The sequence below is a fragment of the Polypterus senegalus genome, chromosome 11 (assembly GCF_016835505.1).
Source record: "Polypterus senegalus isolate Bchr_013 chromosome 11, ASM1683550v1, whole genome shotgun sequence".
NCBI classification, from domain to species: Eukaryota; Metazoa; Chordata; class Cladistia; order Polypteriformes; family Polypteridae; genus Polypterus; species Polypterus senegalus.
The window spans coordinates 45,105,917-45,132,246 of NC_053164.1; the positions used below are offsets into that span (position 1 = coordinate 45,105,917).

A 26,330-nucleotide genomic window follows, 5' to 3' on the forward strand; every position below is an offset into this window, starting at 1 on the left:
TGAAGTGAAAATAATCACAAAACAGAAAATCTAAATGAAAAAAATTATACTTGTAGAACTCCTACAAACCCAGACTCACTCACTGAACCACTGCTGAAACATCTTTCCTGAATCGATAAGCAGCCAGCTAGAGATCTCAGTAGTGGTGATGTCAGGGTGAGCTCACCTCTTGGGATACCACCCACAAAGCACAAGGGTCAAAAAAGAATACATTACACATACTTTAGATACTAAATTGAATGTAAACATAAAACTATTAAAAATATAAACACCTGAAAAATTATTTTCAATAAACAAACAAAAAAAAACATAAAAAAGCATGTACATTTAAGCCTGGGGGAAACCCTGGCTAAAAAATAACACATGCTGATAAAACAGCAAATGAATGCATGTCAATCAAATAAAGAAAGAGCTGCTGCTGACAATGGCTATCAAAACACTAAGTTCCTCATATGTTTAATCAGTTTTCCTCCAAAATTCCTCCTGTGCTGAGATGATGCCAAACACAGTTGTGAACGTGGTGAGCTTTGACATTTTCAACATGGTGAGTTTATGGGGATATGATTTCAACTGTAACTTCAGTCTTGTAAAAAACAGAATCACAAAACCCATTGTATTGAGGGACATAACAAATTTCAATACTATCAAGTCATTCTGCAAGTATCATAATACAATTGAATCGTAAAGTTTCTAAAAATTCAAATTCCCAATGCCCACCTTTTAACTAATATATTGTGGAAGCCTTTTTTGCTTTGATTAGGGTCTCTATGAACTCAGCCATATTTAGAGAGTCTCAGACACAGGGAGAAGGTACACACCCAACATATACTATGCCCATGAAGTACTGTATAATGCAGATATTTGAGACATTAACAATAAGCAATGTTTCTTTACTTTTAATACTGTATATACATGGAGTAAACATAGATACTCCACATAGGGAGTGCCTCATCTGAAAGTCAGACAAGGATTCAATCACTACTGGATGCTATGTTACATACTATTATATACTAACAACTGACCACTTATTATGAGTGAACCCTGTGGAGCTTGTCTTGCTGTGAGTTGGGTAAAATCACGGAAATATTTAGGAACTTCACTGAACTTAGGAAACTACAATGAGTCAATGGAACTGAACTAGTTTTGTGGGGTCTTTAATGGTGCACCTTGTACACTGTAATTATATTTTATTATTATTATTATTTCACTAGATCTCATTTTTTTTGGGGTGGGGCTTCTTTAAGTTTTATTTTGACTCGTAGCTGTGTCATGTGGTTAATTACGCATGCAGTCGGCCAGCATGCAAAATTAGCCATGTGGTGAATGGTGAGTGAGTGATCGCACAGTAATTAGACTTACATATTCATTGGCAGCACTCATAATTTACTCATTATGATTAGCTAATGTGCCTCTTAAACCAAAATACTGCCAAGTTTTTATTTATTTATTTGTAATATATGCAGGATACAAATCTGATTGGAGTAAATATTGAGGAGTGCAAAGCAGACTAGGGACAGATGCATAATGTGAGATGGAATATATTTACAGTACACGTGCGTGAAAGTTCTGCACATGGCTGATACAGCTCTGTGATGTCATACTGTCCTTGTAAACCATCATGGGGTCCTGGAAAAAATGTCTAAACTGACTGCCTGGCAATATTTCAGAAAAATATTCGGTGAACAAGTTCACTTACAAACACAGCATTTCACTGTGAAAACTGCTTTGCTAATTATTAGCCCTATTGACACATTTAATTATTTTCAGATACCTTGACTACTTCATCATTATCTGTTTGAGATAACACTGGCATTTTGTTACAAATTGTAAACTTCTGCAAAAAGACACTTTGGCAAGTGTGAAGAGCAAGGGGTTAAAAGCTGGAATACGTTATAAATCACCATCTGACCATGAAAATACATAGGGAGAGGCTGATTTCTACTGTTGCCTCTAACAAATTTGAGATAGAAAGATATGTAATCTGTTACAGACTTCTTTATAAACTTTAGATAGATTGACTTCAGTAGTTATATCAAGCAAGCTTATTTTTTGTTGCCTTTGTTCATGATGAGCTTTACTTTACTAAACTTTAAATGAATACCACAGATAGGTGTATATCCAGATAGGTTTCAGTAGTTGTCCCTTACAAGCTTTAAGTAAACAGATTAATATGAGTAGTTTTTGATATTATGATAAGATTGATGCAGTACTGGCAATACCACTATCATGAACAGTTGTTCAAAAACAAGCAAAAAATACTTAATTAAGCTGAACATGAAGAAAGAGAAACTGTACAGTAACTTGAAAACTGTGCACCTCCAGTTCAGTGAACTATGAAACAGTAATCAGTGACTGTTTACATGTCAATGACACAATGGCTAATCTATGAGGGTACCTATCATGGTTACATTAGAAGGGCTAAGACAGACTTTGCATATTCTAACTACTCAGAAAAGTGCTCTCCTTTGCCATATGGATCTGGAATTGAAGCGTGTGTTTAGTTAAGAAAGAAAAACATTAGGCATGTTTTTTTTGCCTTATTCTTTCACAGACTTTCTTTCACTGTGAATTCTAACCTAAGGTTCACACTTTGTTGTAGGTTCAGTTGATGATGTAAAATATTGACATGCTGTTGTTATAACATTTTGTTTTATCTCCTAACCTGCTTAATCCAGTTCATGGTTGTGGGTAGCCTGAGCTTTTCCTGACAGCAGTGTATGCATGGCAAGAACTATTCATGGGAAACTCACCAGCCCATTAATGGAATTACTCACACTGACCAACTGTCACCAAGACTCTGGAGCTATGAAACCACAATGTCACTAAACAATACTTATAACAATAAATTTAATAATTCTAGCCGACGCCCGCCGTAGCATATGGTGGTGTAAGAATAGGAACGGAAAATGGTGAGAAAGGAGTTCAGAAATAAAGAACAAAGAAATACTTCTTGAAAAAACGTAGTTGTGAATAGGTGATTTGCTGGAGACGACAGATAATGAGTTGAAAGATCTAACCCTAGAAAAAGCCACGTACAACTGACTGTGTTTGAAGACTGGCTGTTGCAGATTAACGCAAATCTTTGCAAACGTTTGTCTTTGGGACTTGTTGATAGTCATGGAGAAAGTGAGTTTGAGTGGGAATTGTATGCGTTTAAATTTAAAAGGGAGATTGGTGTCAGAAGAAAGGAGAGAGATTCTGGGAATGAAGATTGTTTCAGAATTTTGGGTGGTGATCAGTTTGCACTCAGTAATCTCTTATATATATTTCTCTTCTGGTTCGTCCTGCTTCCTCTTCAAACCCAACTTCAAGGGCTAAAGTGAAGTTTCATTCACATCCACAAACAATATCCACTTGATAACAATGGAAACTTTTAGCGTAAGCATATTGCCAATCACTGGTCAAGACCAATGGAATCATAATATTTGGCACTGTTTTATCTTATGCTAGCTGCTAGTACATGTAAGAGTTTCTTGAACAGGTTTTCCCTCTTAGATGGGTTTCTACCTTATGCCCAGCACTGCTGGGATAGACTCCAGTCCCACATTCCTCTGAAGTAGATTAGGAAGGCACGAAAATGTTATACTACTGTATGTAAGAACTATTCCATTCTAAAAATTGGCATATTTTATTGAACATTGATAGAGAGTTTTAGCTGTATCTTTTTAAATGAATACATTGTGTATTTAAAAGATGGCTGCAAGTATAAAACTTTGGTTTGTAGATCATAGATTGAAAGTGTTGTGTTTCTTGTAAATAAATGACTTAATATTAAAAAGCACATACCAAATAAAACTTGTCTTAATAAAATCCCAGTTACCAGTAAACATCCTTAGGGTTACTCGAATACTTTACATGTTTATATGTGAAAAGCTACATTTTAACATCTCTTTTCCCAAATGATATTGAAATTAAAGATAAAAATACAGAAAACAGAAAATAAAGAAACATATGAGTATGTGAGGCATATAAATTATGTAAAACATAGGTGTCACCATTAGGATAATTAAACTTTTAACAACTTATCATAAGGTCATGTATAAAAATGCTTAACAGACCCTGTTGCTCATTATGTTAACTCTAAGAAGAGGTCCTGTATTTTGACAGGAGCTTCAGTGATGCATTATGTTCAACCTGATCATATTTCATTAGAAGCTGTTATAATTAGTATGGCACCAATCATATTTCATTACATTGAACTCAATAGGGTTGTGATTGGTCTGGAATAGTTAGAAAAACATCTTTATGCAAAAGGTCTATGTAAAAGTGAATAAATACAAAGCAGTTCTGAATAATCATATTCACCCTATGGGGAAATATTTCCATTGTGATGATTATAAAGGATGACAATAGGCATGGCTGATTATCACTAAATTGTTTGAACAGAATGACAAGAAGTTCATTAAAACACTATGAATGTGTGATGAGAGAGGTGTATGGCGGTGCATTAAATAAATTAATGGGAAAACATGCACACGCTGCTTTGCTCACACCTCAGAGCTGGTGATTGCAGTACCTGAGCCCAGGCACAGATTAAAAGGGGAATCTGGGACAATGAAAAGGGAAGTAGAAGAGCACAGAGGTTAAAGAAAGAGAAAGTCAGATGCAGGACTGGGAGAGCCCATGCAGTGAGGAATGGCAGCAGATGGTTGAGAGTGAGCTCCAGAGAGAGAAGCATGTGGCCTGCGCTTGACGGGTTTAAAGACGGTGCTAATATTGAGCAGCGCTGAGGAGTAGGAGCAGCCCATTTTGCTGTGTCTCCTGCAGATAGCAAAGAACTGGCCGCGGGAGATGTATGTACAGCTTGGTATGGTGCTCCATGGATATCAAAGGACTGGCAATGGGGACCAACGCCAGAATTAAAGGTTGACTGCACTGGTCTCCTTGCACTGCAAGACCATAGTAAAATAAGGAGGAGACACCAAATTTTAGAATGATACACTGGGGCTCCTAGTTTTAATGGAATGATTTCTGCCTCTGTGATTTTACCCTTGGCTTTTAAGGAATATTGATTGATTATTTATTGAATTTTTAACCTCCACATTTCATTTTGATTTTATCGATTATTTATTGAAGGAGCAATACACTAACTTTGCAGCTCTGGGGTAACGTGTAATTGATTGTGTTAATAAAAGTACTAATTCACTTTACAACAACCTTTGCTGATTGTTTGTGTCTTCATTTGCCTGGGTCACCCTTGGTTATTTTATCAACGATTCTGGGTTCAAGCTACCAAGGAGTGTAGAGCTAACTTGGACCGCCACAGACTATTGCAGTCTCCAGATCGCAAACATTAAATATTAAGACTTCTGCTACTGTCTACATTGTTCTCCATTTTCCATGCATTTCACACACCATACTAAAATGTCTTAAAACATAATTTCTGCTAAAGCACAAAAAGAAGGAAACTTTTCAATGTACATGAAGTGTATCAAAACTGAACAACAGCAACATTTATTTATATAGCACATTTTCATAGAAAGAATATAAATCACTTCGCGCTACAAGATGTCAAAGAGACATTTGCAAGAAAAGAAGAACAGATTAAATTAGGTAAGAATAATAATGAGTAAGTAACAAAAATAAATCCATACAAGCTTACATAACATAGATAGTTGTAGAAAAGTAGCATTCTTACATACAATATCATGATGAGTCCAATTATAAGGTCAGGTGCCTAGGAGGACAGAAAAAAATGAAATAAAAATTCCAGTTTATCTGGAGGTAAAAACAGAATCTGCAGAAGTTCAAAAGCCAAAAGAATTCTCAGCCCCTTTCTACAGGTGCATTCTTCCCAATTTAAATATGCATAAGTCATTCCTCATTATTTCCACGCTTTATCCTAGAGAATTTGATGTAGTGGGTGTCACGAACAGCTGAAGAACTCACCTTCATTCAAACAGTAAAGTTATTTTTAATGTTTGCTTATTTATATAATATTAAAATAAAATTTGAATTTCAAATAGAATAGGGAAACCAGATGCATATTATAGAAATTCACCTATTCATTACTTAAATTGGAAACCTCCTTATCAGTTTAGGGTCCCAGGAAGCTACTGCTTGTCCTGGCAGCATTGAGCATTCTCCAATGGGACAGTCTGAATCTCACTGTCTCCAGTTCAGGGTTGTAGGTTCAAAAGACCCAGTATATTCACAGGCCAGGGCACCATTCCGCTACAGGGTCCACACTCTCATTCACAGAGAGGATAAATTTAATTAACAAGCAACGTAACCTGACATGTTGTTACAGATGTGGAAGGAAAGGTTGGAAGCATGCTCTGATAGAGTGTTGCTGCACCCATCACATGATGCACTGCCTGGATTGAGACCTCAGCACCACACTGGAACAACTGGAAAAAAAAACACACTGAGACGTGATGTGGAATTTATCCTTGGGAATGAGCCTACAATCGTTTTTTTACATGAACTGTTTTGATTTTGTACATGTATTTTTGTACATATTAGAGTTGTGTGTGTGCATTTGGCCCGTATGCAACTCAACACTGTGCAGAATTTCCTCTTTGTAAAAGGGAACACCCCAAGCTATGTTTCATTACAAAATTTAGCTGGTGTCCCCTCATCTTTCCAACTTATTATAAAACGTATATAAAAATGAATAACTGTTAAATAAAATTCGGATAAAGGATAATACTGTGAAATCCAAAATAAATGGAGTATTTCTGCAAAGACGGCAGGCTCAAAATTTACAGCTCAGTGACCCTGGACTGCAATGACTAACAGACTTTACACCTAGGATTACTAACATTGTCTGCTCTAAAGCAATACTATAAGACAATGTATATGACTAGCATGAAAAATGATCCAAAGTTACAAAAGCAGAATGCAGTATGTCTGTAACACTCAGTTTCTGATCTGGGACAAAACACATGCAACTGATAAAAGTGATTAAGATTCAAACGTACTGTGTCTTAATCACAGTCTAGTGAACCATTAAATGGGCTGAATTTATGAGAAATTGCAAATAATAGTGCTGTGGTTTAGTGTGCCTAGCACACAGCTCCTAAGTTCTAGCTTGAAAAGCCTGTAGGTGTTTTTCTCTCATATCTGCAGATGTGCCGGTCAAAATTAATTAGTGAGGTTAAAGATGATTTTATTCTAGACAATAATATAATCAGTAAATTGGTAAAGTCTGTAGATGATACCAAACTACATGGAAGGGCAGATAATACAGAATAAGTTAAATTGCTGCTGAGGGTCTTAAATAGCTTACAGGCTTCTGCAGAATTGTGGCAGAAAAATGCAGGTACAGTAATACATGTAGGAAGTAAAAATGTTAGTTTTAAATACAGAATGAGAGGTCTAAAACTTGAAAGTACCCCTTATGAGAAGCACCTAGTAATCATACTGGACTTGTCACTATCACCATCAAGACAGTGTACAGAAGCGATCAAGAAATTTAGTGCAACGTTAGGTCATAAAAGTCAAGGGACGTTATAGTGAAGGCATATAACACACTTAGTAAGGCCTCACCTAGTGTACTCTGCTCAGTTTTGGTCTCCATATTACAGAACAAAACATAGCAGCACTAAAGAAAGTTCAGAGAAGAGTGACTAGGCTGGCTCCAGGACTGAGATGTATGAGCTATGAGGAGAGACTAAAGGAGCTGAACCTTTTTAAATGTAAGAAAATGCAGTCTACGAGGGGACATGATTGAAATGTTTAAACTTCGGAAAGGAATTACTACAGTTGATTGAGAGCCAAGACTGTTACTTTAAAATAAATTTCGCAACAAGAACACGGGCACATGGTTGGAAAATTGTTAAGGGCAGATTTCACACAAATGTTACATGTTTTTCTTTACACAAAGAACCCAAGACACTTGAAATAAATTACCAAGCAGTGTAGTGGAGAGTAGTACTTTAGGGACCTCCAGATCCAGACTTCATATTATTTTGGACAACTGAGGTGAATAGGATGGATACGCTTGTCAGGCTGAATGTTCATATCACACTTTTTATAATGTTCGAATGATGGCACTAACTGATTTAAGGATGTTAAGACTGAAAGACCACAGAATAAAATATTATATTGAAAGCACTGTGGAAACAATATGGAACCAACATCTATGGTGTATGACCCTTGAATGAAGTCACTAAAAAATCAATAGAGCACTTGCCATTTTAATACACAGGATGCCTGCAAGACCCAGTAAGAATTTTTAGGTTTGTTCACTTAAAATGCAAAAAGGTACCTGCTGTCATTGTCATATCTGTCTATCCACATGATACATCCTGTGAAACTTCAATTACTGATTATTTTAGTGTTTTGAATTTACGTTAACCTGTTTATGGCAAAACAGATCACCAATACAAATTAGTGAAAAGCCAGCAAAGTTGCACACAATGGTGGGATGTCTGCCACACCAACTAACTTCTCCTGTTGCTTGAAGTGGTATCAGGTATGTTAAATGATTTTTGAAACCATTAAATTAAAAAATGCAGGCAAGGAAAATAAAAAGTCACTTATCTGGAAATGAACTGAAGAGAAAACAAGCTCTCTAAGTTATTCTCTATAAACCACTATGCATACAGTGAGTGAATTGACAAGTATTCAGTATTTATGTTACACTATGAATGAACGAATTATAATGATTCCGGACTTCTCTGGCTCTACAGGTTATCAGCAAAGCACACCAACGACTTGCTCTCCATCATGGTCCATTGCTACAAACAATTTTATCTTAAGACTTCTAAAACTAAACAATCTGAAAAGGAGTTTTACTTTCAAGAGTTCTATGCATATTGTAATGATAAATATTTTATTTGGTATTTTCCTATAGTTGGGGTCTATAATTTATTTTCTCCCTTCTATAAAGGTTTGAGAACCCTTATCTACTATACTAGTACATATCATTATGTTCTATTTTTACTGTACCACCATAACTCATTGTTACAAAACATTTAATATTGAACATAAAAATGTGATATCTGTCTCTTTGTTATCATGTTAATTTTTGTCCTATGTTTACTGCCTTTGCTTAGTAAGTAGTTGCATTACCAGCTTGGAAAAAGATAATAAATGTATTTAACAGCAAACTTTATTCCAGTCAAACAAATGACACAATAAATAGAAACATGTCTCTGTACTTTTAACTCCCCACTATGACCACCGCTTCAGAATGCTTCTTTTATGTCTCATTCCCTTACAGAACCTATGAAGCTTTAGCAGCTTGGGTAAGGAATGTATACTTGCCTCTCCTATAGTATTGTGTATAGAATGTGATCTGCAAATGTAAAAAGAATAAAACTACAGAATAATAATTAATACAGCATTCCACAACTTTATTTGATGCCAACTCCAAACACAACATTAACATTATTTAATGAATGTTGTGGACTCTGTAGTGTTTAAAAAACTTCATAATGGACTTCTTTTTGAATGCTGCACTCACACTCTTTATTTCAAACTTAAAGGAGCATGGGGCAATGTAGCCTTTCACAGTGAACCAAAAAAATAAAATAACACTACTACAGCAACATTATAGGACTTACTATGGAACAGGTACTTCACCCCAGAAGGGCACATGCTCAGGTAAGTGGGATGTAAGTAGGATGTACTGTAGGACTTTGTTCTCAAGAGTCATCTGGTGGAATCAATCTCAGACCGCCTAGGTCATCCATGATTTCTGGAAGAGAAGTAACAAAGACAGGACATTTTGTTGGGCAAAATAGAAAAATAATTTGTATCTAAAGGATGCACATCTTAAATGTTATAAAGCTGTGGTGAAAAGCCCTGGCAATTTCCATTTATTTCTTGCATTTTAGTCACTACTTTATCGGGATTTCTTGCAGCTTCTTTCTTAGCACGAGGGTGACATTATCTGGACTGATATTAGCTATCCTGAGGATGTAATCACTGTTTTCTTTTCAACATGTAATTGACTTCGCCCTGTAGTGGAGTTACATCTCAGCACTTATTTACACACTTTCTCCAAATGCTGCTCGGTCAGATTTCAACCTTCTTAAATAAGAAAAATTAGGCATATTCCCACCACAGGAACTTTATTTTCAGGAACCAATGAGTTCCAGTACAATATTGGTCCTCAGTCATTTGTGGTCCCTGGGTGATGTCTTGTGTTGCACTACAACACAACAGGGTATGCAACCTTTTTACAAAATATGTGATGTGCAAAGAAGAATGATGCCTTACGCAGTGAGGTATTGAGACATGTTTGGAAGTTGACTGGGGAGCACACTGCTTACTTGTGGTGCATCGTGCAGTGAATCATTGAGGTGACTATGAAGTGTGAAGTGTAACGTTCCATCTTCTCTGATAACTCTCTAGAGTTTAAACTACTAACACATTTGTAAGACTATGTCAGTGCTTGTGGTCAACCAGTCAGCATAATTCATCGCTGAGCCCCAACAAAGACAGTTCCTGTTTGAATGAACAGTACATACCCCAAGTTTCTAAAAAGTCCCTGGTTCCTAGAAAAAGTTCCTGTGGTGGGAAAGCACCTAATGAAAAGATAAGATACTAAAGCACATAGACAAGCAAGAAGTAATCCTTAATACTGCAGGAAGTTGAACTCAATGGCTCTTAGGGGTGCAAGACAAAGTGTAGGAAAAAGAGTGCAAGAACGTCAACAAGAAAAAATGCATGCAGACAAACCAAAAGATCAACAAATAAACTGCTCAAAAAAATTAAAGGAACACTTTGAAAACACATCAGATCTCAATGGGAAAAAGAAATCCTCCTGGATATCTATACTGATATAGACTGGGTAATGTGTTAGGAACGAAAGGATGCCACATTGTTTGATGGAAATGAAAATGATCAACCTACAGAGCCCTGAATTCAAAGACGCCCCAAAAATCAGAGTGAAAAAATTATGTGGCAGGCTAGTCCATTTTGCCAAAATTTAATTGCAGCAACTCAAAATTGTACGCAGCACTTTGTATGGCCCCTGTGTTCTTGTATACATGCCTGACAACATCGGTGCATGCTTCTAATGAGATGACAGATGGTGTTGTGGGGGATCTCCTCCCAGATCTGGACCAGGGCATCACTGAGCTCCTAGACAGTCTGAGCTGCAACCTGGTGGCATTGGATGGACCAAAACATAATGTCTCAGAGGTGTTCTATTGGATTTAGGTCAGGAAAGTGTGGTGGCCAGTCAATGGTATCAATTCCTTCATCTTCCAGGAACTGCCTGCATACTCTCACCACATGAGGCCAGGAATTGTCGTGCACCAGGAGCCACTGTACCAGCATAGGGTCTGACAATGGGTCCAAGGATTTCATCCTGATACCTAATGGCAGCCAAGGTGCCTTTGTCAAGCCTGTAGCGGTCTGTGTGACCCTCCATGGATATGCCTCCCCAGACAATCATTAACCCACCACCAAACTGCTCATGCTGAATGATGTTACAGGCAGCATAATGTTCTCCATGGCTTCTCCAGACCCTTTCACTTCTTTCACGTGCTCAGGGTGAACCTGCTCTCATCTGTAAAAAGCACAGGGCACCAGTGGTGCATCTGCCAATTCTAGTATTCTATGGCGAATGCCAATCGAGCTGCATGCTGCTGGGCAGTGAGCTCAGGGCCCATTAGAGGACATGGGGCCCTTGGGTCACCCTCATGAAGTCTTTCTGGTTGTTTGGTCAGAGACATTCACACCAGTGGCCTGCTGGAGGTCATTTTGTAGGGCTCTGGCAGTGCTCATCCTGTTCCTCCTTGCCCAAAGGAGCAGATACTGGTCCTGCTGATGGGTTATGGACCTTCTATGGCCCTCTCCAGCTCTCCTAGAGTAACTGCTTGTCTCCTAGAATCTCCTCCATGCCCTTGAGACTGTGCAGGGAGACACAGCAAACCTTCTGACAATGACACATATTGATGTGCCATCCTGGAGAAGTTGGACTACCTGCGCAACCTCTGTAGGGTCCAGGTATCGCCTCATGCTACCAGTAGTGACACGGACTGTAGCTAAATGCAAAACTAGTGAAGAAACAGTCAGAAAAGATGAGGAGGGAAAAATGTCAGTGGCCTCCACCTGTTAAACCATTCCTGTTTTGGGGGTCATCTCATTGTTGCCCCTCTAGTGCATCTGTTGTTAATTTCATTAACACCACAGCAACTGAAACTGATTAACAACCCCCTCTGCTACTTAACTGACCAGATTAATATCCCATAAGTTTCATTGACTTTATGCTATACTCTGATTAAAAAGTGTTCCTTTAATTCTTTTGAGCAGTATACTTGAAACTTCAGGCCATGTGCAAGCATTGCTTTTACATCCTTAGATCAATGTTTGTTTGAAGACCACTACTTAGGAAACTTAGATCACTAATGCGATTGCTGTGAAGTTGAATTTTGCAATGGTGACAGCAAAAGAATGTGTTTGAAAAATGAAAAAGTTCAGCGTGTCCCATCTGAACCGCCAGAAGTAATAAAATAAATTTTAACTTCTGAAGGCAGTGAAAGAAGTAACTATTTGGGAATCATAAGAAGTATCAACAGGTCCTGCATAGGTGTTCATATTTCATAATTAAATTCATTGTTATATTGTTGAAATACACCCAGTAATTTATTATTTCATGTTTGTGGTTTCATTTTTGCAATAAAACAATTACAGTATTTCATTTTTAGCTTGCACAGTCTCTGCAAGCCCATGTTCAGCTTGATCTGAGCCTTCACAAACACTACAATAAATAATAACTTCTAAAGGAACCGGAACACAGATAACATAACAAATATCACTTGTGTTTTACTTTTAACTAGATTTTCATTTGCATTTTATTTTAGCACCGTAACTTTTCCGTTTCACTAGTTATTACTATTCGTTTGTATATGTTCTCTTCACTGAATTGCGTATATACTGTAGGTACAATTTTCCAGCTATAATGGAATGACAGAAATGATTTATAATTTGAAGTCTTCTTCAGTCTTGGCACTGAGTGAAGCCTAAGTCACTACTCAAATAAATGATATTCTTATTACAGTAAATTAATCACTCGTCCTCTCCCACTGCAAATAGCAAAAGCGTTACACTGGCATTACTGTACAGCTGGGAAAATCCAGACGCACTACATGTAAGCCAGTTCAATGTTCCACCCATTTTAACTTTACTCAAGTGTTGTGTACAACAGAGCTGCAACAAAGGATTTAAATAAATATTAATTTTTGGAAAAAACGGCAGGTCCACCAGTTTTTCGTCAGATGTTGTTAGCTATCTGATTCATTTTCTGAACGCTGCCAGATGAACGCCCAAATACCTAAATATGGACAGTTTCTCAAATAATTCAACAAGGATATCCGGTGTGCGTATCTGCACTCGGTCACTCAGTAAAGACACAATTGCGCACAAAACTGGTCCATCTCTGTACAGGACAATACCATTGTGATCGCGCCTTTGCATAACCACAGCCGTACCCGACATCGCCCCTTCGTTTTGAAGCCGCCGATGCGAGGGAGCAGGTGTTCTCCGCCTTCCAGTCCGGGCTACGCCCAGGAGGAACATATCAAACATTCCACGTGCGTTTCGTCCACTGACGTTGTCTGGTTTAAAAATGCCATTCTTCACGGGGCTGTTCACTTCTGCGCGTGAGGGAGACTGACAGCAGATACCATTTTAGGCTGAGCTTGCTTGGAAAAGACGGCGGAAGGGTGAGCGATGTTGTTCTTATTTTAATTGTGATTTTTTGGAGGTCTCAGATTCGTAGTATTTTCATATAATATTTGTTTCACGTTGTGTAAACTGCATTCTTGTAGCTTCATATTTCTGTAATTGCTGTCTCCACCTTTTTGCCGATATCTAGTTTAGTATGGAGGCGTAAGAGACCACAGTGAGGATATCCAAAGTAACTTTGTGGGCCGCAGCGTCCGCAGGTTTTCATTTCTCCGATTTTCTTTATTATAGTAAATATATGCCTTTGTAGTTATGGAGCGATTTATTCAGAGACTTTTAAGCGTTTGTTTTTGACAGTTGTAAGATGCCTGTAAGTGTTCAATATGAAGTATTTATCTTAAAATACTTGTAGAGAAAAAAGTGAAAAACTAGTCCATTAACCAAGCTGTTCTATATCTTCAGAAACATCTCTGAAATTTCTGAGGTCTCGGGATGAGAACACAGACAAACCTTATGATTAAATTAGTTTGTTTAATTAGTAGTAAAGACTTTCTTTTAATTAAGCTGGCTGGGAATATATTCTTTAAGCGCTGGTGCCCTGGAGGAGTTGGGTACAAGGCGCCCTGGACAATAGGGAGGGTGGTCAGCCATTGTGCAGTTTCAGGGAGTGTGTTTTTTCAATTCGAAACCATTCCTTTTTCGATAATGGAGCATGCCACGCAATTCGATGCTTAATGGCTTACTACTTTCACTATTATAGACCCACACATGCAAATGTTAACATGTTAGCTGTTTCATTTGTGCCACATTACTAACTGGCTACATCAGGGGTGCCCAATACGTCGATCGCGATCGACCGGTAAATTGGAAAGGTAGTGCAGTTGGATCGCGTTGCATTAAAATAAAAACAAACTTTTTTTTAATGTTTGTCTATCATATATCCTCCCTATGGCATTTGCAACTTGATTCACATACAGGGCGGCCAGTCTGAGATCTTTTTTCTTCTAACACACTGGTCATCCCTCACGCACGATCAAACGCGCGAGCTACTGCAAAACTCCGGCTATCTAAGTGATCTAGTTAGCCTTTCAATTTATATCGACTAAAGAAGGGATTTAAAAAAAATGTTGGTTATGGGCTGGATGTGGAATTGGAACAGGATTTTTTCTGTCACGATGTCACAATCGGAATGCGTTTGTCTAATCTGTCATTGCTGTTCCAAATGTGAAAATGTGGAAAGGCACTTTCAGACTGTTCATAAAAAGTACGAAACTGACTTCCTTCCGAAAAGCGATCTGAGAAAGAGAAAGGAGAGGGAACTAAAATTAAGTTAATCGGACAGCCGTCATTTTTCACTCGGCTGAATTCAAAAGCAAAGTCAGACACACCGAAGCATCGCTCTGGGTGAGTCACTCGATCATTAAGCATAAGAAGTCCTTCCAAGATGGAGAGATGATAAAAGATGCCTTCGTTGATGTAGCTAGGGAGAAATTCCTGCTTCAACCCCTGGCCGGAGAAAATGAAGTTTCCCCTTGTCATTAAACATGCAGAATACAAGGAACTTAATAACGATCAATGGCCGTTAGACTTGGCATTTTTTCCGATCTGACCAACATGTTGAATGAGTTTAATTTACAGCTGCAAGGAAAAGAGAAAACCATGGTCAATATGATTAGCTCAGTTAATGCTTTCAAACGAAAAATGCAACATCTGTCCTCAAAGCTGCAGCGCCATGATTTGGGGAACATCCAAAACCTCGTGTCAGAGCTGGAGACACAATGGGAAGCGTGTGTGCAACTTGACAGCATATGATACACAGAGCAGATTGAAAATTGTCTGTCAGACTTTATGTAACGATTCGAGTGTTGCCCAATGTAGCGGAGTAAGAGTAGCGTTTCTGCTTCACACATGTACTCAAGTAAAAGTAAAAGGTATGGTGCAGTAAAACTACTCGTAGAAGTACAATTTTTTTTAAAAAAAGTTACTCAAGTTAATGTAACGGAGTAAATGTAACTCGTTACTACCAACCTCTGATACTCAATAAAAAAAAAAGTATATAAATATATATATAATTTTTAATGTAGGTAGATCATTTTGACCTGGTCATTTTAAAAGTAGCTCGCAAGCCGAAAAAGTGTGGGCACCCCTGGGCTACATGGTTTTAAATAAAACAGTACAATATTTGGAACAAGTAAGTATATAAAACAGCAAAAAAAAAAAAAGTGATTACAGTATGTTCTTAAATAAATGTTAGCAACAAGTGTGTTTTCAAATTTCATTAAGGTTAAAACCTGCCAATGCTCCAGTTTTCTCCCACAGCCTTAAAACCTGCAAGTTAGATGGATTGGTAATGCTAAGTGTGTGTGATGGGCTGGTGTCCCATTTAGGGATTATTCCTCCCTTGCACCCAATGCTTGATGGGACAAGGTCCAGGTGCTGTGCAATCCTGCTCTCTAAGTGGGCGTGGAAGGCTGGATAAAGCCTGCCCTGTTAATAATTTTGTAAGGTTCAAATTAAGATGGGATTTCAGAGGTTTTTAGCTCCTGAACTCCAGAAATGATGATTTAATCAGTAGCTAGTTCCAGCCTTAAGTTAAATATTTTAATCAAACATGTTTTGTCTGTTTGTTTGTATCTGCTGTAGACTGCAATACCAAGCAATTTATGTTCACATTTGTATATGGGGGTTAAATAGTCAACTCTGACAATATCATCATATTCAAGATTCTTTGTTTACCTTTTGTACAAATGCAGATAGGAAGTCCCTCTCGATCTGACCAGTTCAGTGCAATAAACATACTACAGGACACCCTTGTAAATAATGCCTGACAAAACAAGTGCAAAACAATACAAATGCAATTCAGAATACTTATGCGACTAGGTAGAATGTTGATTGGTGTTTAACGTAGAGTTTACTAATTTCAGCTGTAACTCAAGTCCGAAGGACTGCATCAAGGTAAAAACTGTTCTTCAACTGAGAGGTGCTTTGATACTAGCAAGCCTATAGCCTAACCTTAGTTTGGAAAATAGACTGTGCTCAGGGTGAGTAGGGTCACACAGTATTATATCATCCCAGTTTCTGCAGAGTTTGGTATATATGCACTCTGTTGTGGGGCAAATAGAATAAGAATATATCTTTTTACATGTATAGTTTATTTCTTTCTAACTATTTAAAATAGAAAGCAAATGAAGAACTACACTGATTATATGCTTGAGGTGTATTAGGTTATCCTCTTTAAACATTTTTTTTCCCTTCTCTCATTGACTTAATTTTTCTGAATTCACTGTTTCAGTACAGTGTTGCAGGTATTCAGAGCCTGTCCTGTCCTTGGGTAAGATGCCGATCTATTGCAGGATATTTCATGCGCACAACATTACTCTCTGATAGTCAACCTTGAATTAACATTTTTGTGATATTCAAAGAAACTGGAGTACTTCAGGAAGATGTATATGGAGAAGTGTTAAACTGTACACAATAATGCCATTGAAATGTTTTCTTCCTGCATAAGTTGTATTTAGTGTTTTTCTGTAGTGTTCACCTTATAGGGAGGACTGAATATATCTACGGTGGTGGTACATAATTGCATTGCATGATCAATGTTGTACAGTGATGGTTTGGGTTGGGGGTGTTGACTGGCAGCTCTGTGGTTTGTAGGTCAGGGTCTCTGCATTTTGGCCAAAATGCCCTTAGAATAGAGTGGGCCAACATTATGACCCCGATGAAAACCACTGGCAGTAAGGTTAAGCTTGTTAAGATGGATGCAATTCCATTTCATTGGCAATGCATATCCACTACAGACAGAAGAGGGCTTAAGAACTTTTTTGACATGAAAGCCTGAAGGTGTTGAGACCAGTCGGAATCTGCCTAAAAAAACTATCATAAGTTAAGCAACAGGAGACATGAGTGTGAAGGAGAATGATAAATCTGCAGAGGAATAGGAGAAATAAAGGGTACCTGAGGGTGGGCAGTGAATAAGGAATATTTTGAGTAATGGGAGTTGTGAACTCTTAAGTGCTTGTTTTTGTTTGTACAGTATGTTGCAGTTTAAAGAATAGCATGCATAACCTCAGTTTACTCCTCCTGCCTGCATCAAGTTGTTATTTAAGTTGGGTTATTTATCACATATTTCAAATTCTGTTAATGAACTTTGGTATTTATAAAGTTATGTGTTATTGTTCTTATTTTCTTCTTTAAAAGCAGAATTTTTGGAGTTGAGTAACTAAGTGTTTCACTGCATATTCTATTGTATGTATAGTTTGTATATGACATATTGGAATTGATTTGACTTGCAGGCCTATTTGTAATTGTTGACCTCTCTTTTCCCCACTCCGAAAAGTTCAGTTAAAAATGGTGTTCACACTTGGTTTTCTCTAGACAGTCTTTATGTTTTAGTTTTGTCTTTTCACCAACAGGTTCTACTACTTTACAGCATATCTAATGATGAGTCCTCTATTGTGCATGTGTCATGATAATGACGAGAGTGATGGGTGTGTTTCTTAAATGTAATTACACAAATTGAGTGATTGACGTATCCTATGTTGAGCAATCACAAAATCGCACTAATGAACTGGTTGTTTCAGTACAAGAGTTGTGGAAGTGAATTTAGAACATCAGAAGAGTAGTTTCTATCTCTCCCAATGCTCTTGATGAGGAACTATTTTAAAATGCAAGCAAGCATCCACTGTACTAATTCCCTTCATAATTCTGTAAACTTTTATTGCCTCAAAATTTGTTTTTTGCTTAAACTGAAAAGATTCAGCTCTTTCAATATATCCTCGTGGGTCACCCTGCATTCCTATAATAGTTTTAATTTTTAAATGAAGGACTTGTGCCTGGACACAGTATTCCAGATAAACCCCTTAAAAGTGAGTTGTGTAGAACACATCCTCCCTTGACCTGTACTTGGTATAGTTTGCAAATCAGTATCCCATTATCCAGCTTCAGTATCTGTCTAAATGTGGACATGCTTCTCATAACTGTCAAATATTTCCAGACTGTACACTGTATCCCTATCTAGTATCTTCACATCTGAACACACTCTAATGCTGTATGTGCAATATATTCACTCAATATTTAAGCTAAAAATCATTTATTGACTGCATATCATTTAAAATGGTCATTTGTGACCTTTATCGAATCTTCATGAAAAATTGTTTTCAATTTTTGGCTTTACACTTTCCATCAAATACCACTTATTTTCTGAGTCAGAAGCAGGTTGCCCCTATTCTGTTTTTAACTATACCTGCTTTAATATCTAGTGCTTGCTCAAGGTCAAGACACCCTGTTGGCAGAGTTAACCTGGGACAGTGACTAGTTGCATTCTTAATGGAAACTATGTGGAAAATAACCCATGGTAATCTGGGCATTCCATCAATGCTCCATTGTTGGATAATGCTGAAATCCTACTCTGTGTAATACTGTGGAGTAAATTACCTATGAAGAATAATATTGGTTAGAATATGCATTTTATTAAGTACATGAATTAAATCATAAAAACAAAGACCAAAGCACCTTGTATTTTATCAGCACAAAACAGCCTTTTTCATAATACATAAACACTTAAATGCTGAGTCTGCCTTGCTAAAATGACTATATGATCATGTAAATATGGTAATTGCCATGAACCAATTTGCCAACCTGTCACCGCCAGTGCTACAACTCTACTTAGTTAAGAGCATGGATGGGAGATGCAAGATGCAGTGAAAATGAACACTGTTGGTAAACTGAATGTTTTTAGATTTTACTTTATGTCACCAAGGCAAAATTTTAGAATGTCAACACAAACCTCACATTTAATTTGAGAACAAGGCAATGGGTTGTTCGTCAGGCATGGGTCTGTTACACACTGTACTAAATCCAATACACAAACTTGATCAAACTTTTTACCTAGTTGTTACAGCCCACTTCCTGTCTGGGATGAACCTAGGCATGCATTATTTTAGTAATGAATACTTGCTCTTGGGACATGAACTGTACAGGAAAGGAGCTTGAACTCCTGCTGGAGTGAAAAGCACTGGCTAAATGTAGTTGGGCACATCATTACACACAGGATTGGCACTAAACCTTTGGGTCAATGGTGAGCTCTCGCGCTCTCTCTCTCTCTCTCTCTCTCTCCATAGTTGCTTCACATGAGAGTTTCCAGGTGGGTGTGTGCCTTGCAGTTTATTACAGTTGATGAGAGGGTTACGTAAATGGTGTCTAAATGGAAATAGTCCAAGTTCCCACTCTATAAATCAAACAACTCTTCATATTATTTGGCCTTTTTTATTTTACAGACTTCTGTGCTTACATGGGTAATCACGGAAACAGATAAAGGGGTGTGATTGGGTGGAATGCTTGCCTGATCTGAATGTAAGCAGTGAATGGATTTCTATGCTAGTCATGGGTTGTCCAAAACTAACACCATGTGAACAGTAGGTTGCTTATAAGTGTACAGAGTGCCATGGGACAAGGGTCAGCTGTATCTACTGTAGTCATGTCATCTGATTTGAGCCGGTATGTTCTAGACCAGGGGTCTCCATAGAGCTACTTTAACAAAATAAAAATGGCTGAGAGCTACTCATGTTTTCTAACATTTATTCTTATAGCTTATTTCAAACCAAACAAACTGAATAAGCTTGTTATGCCTGAACATTTACAAAATGTTGGTGTCCACAACTCGCAATTTGCATTAGATAGATAAATAGATACTTTATTAATCCCAAGGGGAACTTCACATACTCCAGCAGTAGCATACAGATAAAGAACAATATTAAATTAAATCGTGATTAACAATGAAGGTATAACAAACTGACAATAACTTTGTACAATGTTAACGTTTATCCCCCCGGGTGGAAATGAAGAGTCGCATAGTGTGGGGGAGGAACGATCTCCTCAGTCTGTCAGTGGAGCAGGACCGTGACAGCAGTCTGTCGCTGAAGCTGCTCCTCTGTCTGGAGATGATCCTGTTCAGTGGATGCAGTGGATTCTCCATGATTGACAGGAGCCTGCTCAGCGCCCGTCGCTCTGCCACAGATGTCAACCTGTCCAGCTCCATGCCTACAATAGAGCCTGCCTTCCTCACCAGTTTGTCCAGGCGTGAGGCATCCCTCTTCTTTATGCTGCCTCCCCAGCACACCACCACGTAGAAGAGGGCACTCACCACAACCGTCTGGTAGAACATATGCAGAATCTTATTGCAGATATTGAAGGACGCCAGCCTTCTAAGGAAGTATAGTTGGCTCTGTCCTTTCTTACATAGAGCATCAGTATTTTCAGTCTAGTCCAATTTATCATCCAGCTGCACTCCCAGGTATTTATAGGTCTGCACTCTCTGCACACAGTCTCCTCTGATGATCACGGGGGCCATGAGGGGCCTGGGCCTCCTAAAATCCACCACCAGCTCCTTGGTTTTGCTGGTGTTCAGTTGTAGGTGGTTTGAGTCGCACCATTTAACAAAGTCCTTGATTAGGTTCCCATACTCTTTCTGATGCAGCCCACGATAGCAGTGTTGTCAGAAAACTTTTGCACGTGGCAGGAAGTCCGATTGTATATAGGCTGAACAGGACTGGAGAAAGTACAGTCCCCTGCAGCGTTCCTGTGTTGCTGACCACAATGTCAGACCTGCAATTCCCGAGACGCACATACTGAGGTCTGTCTATAAGATAGTCCGCGATCCATGCTACCAGGTATGAATCAACTCTCATCTCTTTCGGCTTGTCCCTAAGGAGCAGAGGTTGGATGGTGTTGAAGGCGCTAGAGAAGTCCAGAAACATAATTCTTACAGCACCTCTGCCTCTGTCCAAGTGGGAGAGGTCTCGGTGTAGCATATAGATGATGGCATACTCCGCTCCCACCTTCTCCTGGCATGCGAACTGCAGAGGTTCGAGGGCGTGGCGGACCTGTGGCCTCAGGTGGTGAAGCAGCAGCCGCTCCATGGTCTTCATCACATGTGACGTCAGAGCGACAGGCCAGAAGTCATTCAGCTCACTAGGACGTGATACCTTTGGGACTGGGGTGATGCAAGATGTTTTCCAAAGCCTCGGGACTCTCCCCTGTTCCAGGCTCAGGTTGAATATGTGCTGTAGTGGACTCCCCAGCTCCAGTGCACAGGCCTTCTGCAGTCGTGGCGATACTCCATCAGGACCCGCTGCTTTGCTGGCACAAAGTCTCCTCAGCTCTCTGCTTACCTGGGCTGCTGTAATTGTGGGTTGAGGGAAACTCTTTCCTATGCTGGTATCAGCAGAAGGATGGGTGGAGGGTGCAGTACTCTGAGGTGAGAGTGGGTTAGGGTGATCAAACCTGTTGAAGTTGTTCATCTGGTTTGCTCTCTCCACGTCTCTCTTGATGGTGGCACCCCGCTTCGAGCAGCAGCCAGTGATGATCTTCATCCTATCCCACATTTCCTTCATGCTGTTATTCTGCAACTTCTGCTCCAGCTTTCACCTGTACTGCTCCTTCGCGGCCCTGAGCTGGACTCGGAGTTCCTTCTGCACGTGCTTGAGCTCATGCTGATCACCGCCTTTAAAAGCCCTTTTCTTCTGGTTCAAAAGGCCCTTGATGTCACTTGTAATCCATGGCTTGTTCTTAGCATAACAGCGTACTGTTCTTACTGGAACTACAATGTCCATACAGAAGTTAATGTAGTCAGTAGTGCAGTCAACAACCACCTCAATGTTCTCACTATATGATTACTGCAGGAAATCCCAGTCCCTCATTCCAAAGCAGTCTCTCAGAGCCTGCTCTGCCTTAGGAGACCACTTTCTGAATGACCTTGTGGTTGTAGGTAGCTTCCTCACTCTTGGTTTGTAGTGAGGCTGAAGCAGAACCAGGTTATGATCTGCTTTCCCAAGCGCAGGCAGCAGGGTGGCGCTGTATACATCTTTAACGTTTGCATACAGTAGGTCGATAGTCCTATTTCCCCGGGTGTTACAATCCACATACTGGGAGAAGGCAGGTAATGTTTTGTCCAGCATCACATGGTTAAAGTCTCCAGCGATTAGCACAAGCGCCTCGGGGTGCTGCATTTTGTACTTTAGCAACAGCGGAATGGAGGATGTCACCCACTATCTCCACGTCCGCTTGAGGAGGGATGTAAACAATAACAATAATGATGTGTCCAAACTCTCTGGGCAAGTAATAGGGACGCAAACTTACAGCCAACAGTTCGATGTCCCTGCAGCAAATAGAGATTTTAACGTTTACATGTCCAGAGTTGCACCACCTTGTATTGACATCACAAAATATTTAGTTCACCTGCAAGTGCATTTTGTATGTCTGTATGCATCTTCTAGTGTTTCTCACACTATTGAATTAAAACATGAATGCTGTCAAAACAAAATGATGCAATTACAAATACACAGATATTACTTATTCATTTGTCATTTTGTTACATGTCACTGTTTCACTTCACACGAGTACCGGTATTCACATGAGCAGTTGCATGTGTGGTGTGATGTGTTTTTTAGTAAGTAAGATGACTCAACAAGAGATGTGTATGGTGGAGTGTAGTCACTTAGGTTCACTCTTATTGAGTCATTTCAATGTTCATCTGTCAGTCTTGTTCTGAACTTTTGATTTCATGACATCCATGTCAGACTCGCAGAGGTATGTAGGCCCAGACAAAGCAGACCTTTTCAGATTTGCTTGGTAAAAATTCTTAGTTATCTGATTCTGCTAAGCTCCAGAAATGATGAAAATGCTATTGAGAGTTTAACTGCACATTATTTTGAAGCTTTACTAATATATAATATATAAAATCTAATGTCTGTCCGCTTTTAATGAGAGAACTACTTAATGGATTTAGATCTTTTTTTTTTTTTTTTTCTTTCTATTTCTAGAATTTGCTTGAACATTCTGGTTGATTTTGCGACTTCCCTCATCACCCTAAGAATCAGTTCGCTTGCGGTACCGATTTTATTTGCACGAATCCCAGAGGCACACATTGGACCGAGAAGAGGGGCCTTCCTCGCTCGCCAGCTTCGGGGCATATTCTTTAACTCCGCTTAGCTAGTGAACCGAGAGAACAATTGAATTCAACTTTGTTTGATATTTAAAATAAAGTGTTACTTCGGTCTTGATGAGTTTGAGTCTGGATATTCTCTTAAATGTATGCCACATTTTAAAGATAGATTGCAATTCCGATTGTGGATCGTGATTTTATGTTAAAAGAATCGTGATATGATTTTTTGGAAAGATCGTCCACCCCTAAATTGACTATTCAAGTTTTCAAATTTATGTAGGATTCATTAACCCTTTGGTAAGCTACTTGAAAAGGGGTTGTGAGTTACCGGTAGCTCTTGAGCAACGTATTGGAGACCCCTGTTCTAGGCACTTGGGTGAATACGGGTGATGACCTATTGACCTATAATATATTTGCCACTTGTTGGCAAACTGGCCCATGTGGATTAAGTACTCTGACAGAGCTGGAAGATTTAAACTGGTTACATGGGTTCAACTCTCCCCTCTGGAAGAGCTTCTCTAATGCCTCATGAGATAAACAGTAGAGCCTGAAAGGACTGTGCTCATGACCTTCCGTATTGGAAGCAGCAGTAGGAAAAAAGTAGAATAGTCTGTTTGTCCTTTTACAGAAATATGATGAGATCATACATTCTGTGTACTCCTGTTTTCTGGAATTGAAAAACGTTCCTGGCAATATTCTTGGTGGTGTATTATATTATGTAAGCCTATTTTATGTAATCACAAAATAGGCTTTTGGAGCGTCTGGTGTGTGTCACTTGGTCCTACTATTTGCAGATTAAAAAATTTGTTTTCATATCCTTAGTATTAAATTAACACCGTTCACTTTGGGCATTTGACTTCACCAAGAGTACATCTTCATGGTCAGGATAACTGGGCATAGTTGAGGTTTGGAGGGTATCTAGCATGGGAACCCAAGGGTTACATTTCAAATTTTTGTAGGTCGTGTCCAGTTGACCTCCAACTATGATCATTGGTTTACATTAGAATAGTTTGTAGCGGCATGATATATTTTTTTTAGATAAGGTCATGAGTAACATGTTTTCTGCTGTTAAGGTGTGACTAGCTGGCCTAGGTGAAGGAGTTCAGCCATGTCAGGGTCTTAATCCTGATTAAGTTTTTAAAAGCAAATCTGATCTTGGCCATTGAATCATTGTAGCTACAGCTGATTTTAAGAACATTCTACTGGTCTGTAGAGCCATGTTTGTAGACAAAGCAGTTGATTTTCTAGTTGGTCTACATCCCATGCTCTTCTACACATCACAAGCTCTATGTGGTTAATGAAAGAATGAGATCACAGTTAAAGGCAGCAGGTTTCTGCAAAGGGTTTTTGGGTCCATTCATACAATTTGACCTTGGAATAGAACTGCTGCCTCTCCAGACTGTATGTACATGGTTTACTATGAGATTTAAAATATCCCACCATAGCCTGTTAGTCAAATTGTGTTGGCTCAATTCATGTACGAAAGGGACCAATTCAATTTTTTAAAAATAGATATACAGTGTTTTCCAGCAACTTCCAACCCACAAAATGGCCTCTTTAAAGCTGCCAGATTGTTTTCGAAATGTTTTATGTCAGTGTGTTATGTCTTAATTTGCCAGCACAACCTAGCACTTGAGTTATATCACATTATTTACATTAATATTAAATTAAAAAAAAAAAAAACAAAAGCACCTGAAGAAGTCCCTAAGCTTTTCTGATGTTTCCTATCTTGGAAATCACCTTTTCCTACAGTATTTAATTCCATGTACAGTTGCGTTTCAACACAGTTCTTCAGTAGCTCAGATTTCTATATAAATACTTAATTTATACCCTGTAGATAAAAAGTATTCAGCTCAAAAAAAATCCACAGGTTGCTTCCCTATTTTGTATTTTAATATAAACTTGAGAGTTTATTTTACGTAACACACAAAGCTGCATTTACAAAAAACAATCTTGTGTTTCATTTGAAGTATGAAAAATAATAACACATCACAATTGTTAGGCGTGGTGTTTAGAAGTTTACTCATAGATGAGCTAAATGCTGAGCATCTCCTGTTTCATATTATAAGTGAATGGTGTACTTTGGTTAACTCTAATGTGGCTGTTTGATTTATATTAAAATTGCATATAATTGAAAAGTAGTTTGCTACTAGTAAAAGCTGCCAATCCCCTTGAACCAGTGTCCTTAACTAAATTTTTTATTCTTTGTGTGTTTTCTTTTCACTATGACCGCTTTGACAGGAAATATTAATTTTGAGAAATTATCAACTACTTGGTGGTTTGCTGTACTGTTTTTATCTAGTTCTTTCTTAATTTTCAGTCACTGGGTATCTCCACTAGCATTGATGTTTATGTAGGAAGTAATTGGTTATCAGGCACACATTGTAGCATTAGAACATGTTTGAAATTATGTGATGTAGTCGCTAAATGAGCACAGGCTTTTGTTTCTATAGTGCAAAGTAAGTCTTGTGAGATTCATTATGCATGGGATTTTCAAAATATCATTCTTGATTGGGGTGCCAATTCCAATCCTGGATAGCCAAGTTTTCATTTTAACAATTTTCTAAATTTTTGACCAGTTTATGCTGCTATTTAACTTCATTTAATTGATTAGCTATTTAAGTCTATTGCTGGTTAAGAATATTCAATGCTGCCATTGTTGTAGCTGACATGAAAACTGGTGGTCTCTTGACTAGCCTCCAGAGAAAATGGGTAAGGAAGTGAATTTACAGCTCTAAACATCTTCAATTTTTCAGTTCTTGATCTGTCTTCTTCTTTTTTTTTTAACTCCAGACTTATGTTT

At 38.5% G+C, this 26,330-nt stretch overlaps 1 protein-coding gene across 1 annotated transcript in view; it reads left to right on the top strand.

Moving 5' to 3' along the window:
* Positions 1 to 13,310: 13,310 nt before the first annotated feature.
* Positions 13,311 to 26,330, top strand: part of LOC120538900 (small serum protein 1-like) — a 38,807-nt gene continuing 25,787 nt past the window's right edge. Inside the window, exon 1 of the mRNA XM_039768486.1 lies at positions 13,311 to 13,625. The gene's annotated coding sequence lies outside the window, so the exon portion shown is untranslated. The remainder of the gene's footprint in view (positions 13,626 to 26,330) is intronic.